Genomic DNA, 2,337 nt, shown 5'->3' on the forward strand with positions numbered 1-2,337 from the left:
GGGAAATGGATGGATCTGGAGAATATCATCCTGAGTGACGTAACCCAATCACAAAAGAACACACATGGCATGTACTCTCTGATAAGTAGATATTAGCCCAGAAGCTCAGAATACCCAAGATACAATCCAAAAACCACAAGAAACTCATGAAGAAAGAACAAAGTGTGGATGCTTTGTTCCTTCTCAGAAGGGGGTACAAAATACCCATCTAAGGAGTTGCAGAGAGAAACTATACAGCAGAGACTAAAAGAAGGAGAATCCAGAGACTGCTTCACCTGGAATCCTTTCCATATTCAACCATCAAATCCAAACACTATTGTGGATGCCAGCAAGTGCTGGCTGACAGTAGCCTGATATAGTTGTCTCCTGAGAGGCTCTGCCAGTGGCCAACTAATACAGAAGTAGAGACTCACAACCATCCATTGGACTGAGCATAAGGTCCCCGATGAAGGAGCTAGAGAAAGGACCCAAGGAGCTGAAGGGTTTGCAGTCCCTTAGGACGAACAACAATATGAAGTAACTAGTACCCTCAGAGCTCCCAGGGACTAAACCATCAGCCAAAGAGCACACATGGTGGAACTCATGGCTCCAACAGCATATGTAGTAGGTGATAGCATAATCGGTCATCAATGGGAGGAGAAGCCCTTGGTTCTGTGAAGGTTCTATGCCCCAGTGTATGGGAATGCCAGGGCCAGGAAGTGGGAAAGGGTGGGTTGGTGAGCATGGGGAGGAGGGAGGAAATAGGGTTAGCTTTTTGTTTTCATTTTTGTTTTCAGAGGGGTAACCAGGAGAGGAGATATCATTTGAAATGTAAATAAAGAAAATATGTAATAAAAAAAGGTTTCATCTTCCCTAGTAGCTATCAATTACCAATCATTTTCCAGTTAGGGCTGTATTGTACCTCCTTCAATTATATGGGGAACTTTGACTGTTCTTTATTTTGTACAGGCTTTAGGCAAGTGACCACAGCTGAAATGATTTCATGCGTATAATATGCATATCATGTGCAGTACAGGCATTACATGGCAGAGATTTCCATCTGCCACCTCTTATTAAGTGTTTAAAAATTCTTCTCTCACATACTAGAGTTTCACTTCCACTCCTCCTCCAGCCTCCCCAACCCTTCACCTTCTCTCCCAGATCCACCTCCCACATGCCCCTGGGAGGCCTGGTCTTATTAAGTTATCTTGATTTGTTGAAGATTGTTCATTTTATATATCTTGGACTACCAAACTTTGTTTAATGCATCTTATTTTATGATATTGGTTTGTATGCTTTCCTTTATTTTTTAACTTTTGTTTTATGTGTGCAAATTCTCTATAATTTGTGATCAGATATTTGTAGTTTTCCTGTTTTTATTAAAGATTTTATTTTTTGATTTTTCTTTTAGATAGAACTGACTGGCTTTGGATTCCTAGTGTAGAACTGAGGCTGGCTTTAAACTCCCTATGCAGCTTTGGCTCTCCTTGAATCCTTGTGTAGCATAGATCTTTTATGGTATAATATGTATGTGTTAGCCTTAATTTCTAGAATCTTTTCCCATTTGCTATGGGTTTTCATTATTATGGATATAGACCATGGTAGCTTATAAGATTTCCATAACTGTTACTATGGTTGTTTTCATCCCAAATCATGATGCTTTTCTTTGAATTCTTTATTTTTAAGACAGACTCTGACTTTTTTTATTAGGTAATTAATTTACTTTACATCCAGATCACAGCCCCTGCCTCTCAGAGTCCCACCCCTAACCAGCCATTACCCTTTCCCCTTCCTTGGGTACTATGATGTCCTGAGACATCAAGTAGTCTAATGAGGCCCAACCAGGCAGTCCAGCTAGGAGAAGGGAATCAAATGACTGGCAACAAAGTCAAAGAAGCCCAGCTCCAGTTGTTAGGCTACCAACATGAAGACCAAGCTTTACATCTGATACAAATGTGTAGGGGGCCTAGCTCTCTTTGGTAGCACATATATTAAAACTGGAATGATACAGTTAGCATAGCTCCTGCACAGGATGACTTTAACTTTTATAAGTGATAACATTCTTTTATTTTCTTGCAACCTATCCTTTCTTCTTACCTTATGATTTCAAATTTATAGGTGTTATAGTTCACTTATTCTCAGTAGTATGCTTGACCCCCCCAACATAGGTGACATGAATATGTTTTAAATATCATTTTACATTTTACTTTGATTTTTCTATTTTCTCATGCTTCCTTTTCTTTGGCTGATATCCTATATTCACAGTTTCTCTGTGTACATCTGTGTATGGGTATTGCTTTCAATTTTACCTTTATGAGGGTGTTATTTTATTTTCCTTGGTTTTCTTTTTTTTTTTTT

General features: G+C 39.1%; 1 pseudogene; it reads left to right on the forward strand.

The window, feature by feature from the left end:
• The first annotated feature begins 1,948 nt into the window (after nucleotides 1-1,948).
• Nucleotides 1,949-2,046, forward strand: LOC116081248 (annotated as a pseudogene).
• The last annotated feature ends 291 nt before the right edge of the window (nucleotides 2,047-2,337 follow it).

The sequence above is a fragment of the Mastomys coucha genome, unplaced genomic scaffold, assembly GCF_008632895.1.
Source record: "Mastomys coucha isolate ucsf_1 unplaced genomic scaffold, UCSF_Mcou_1 pScaffold6, whole genome shotgun sequence".
Taxonomy (NCBI): Eukaryota; Metazoa; Chordata; class Mammalia; order Rodentia; family Muridae; genus Mastomys; species Mastomys coucha.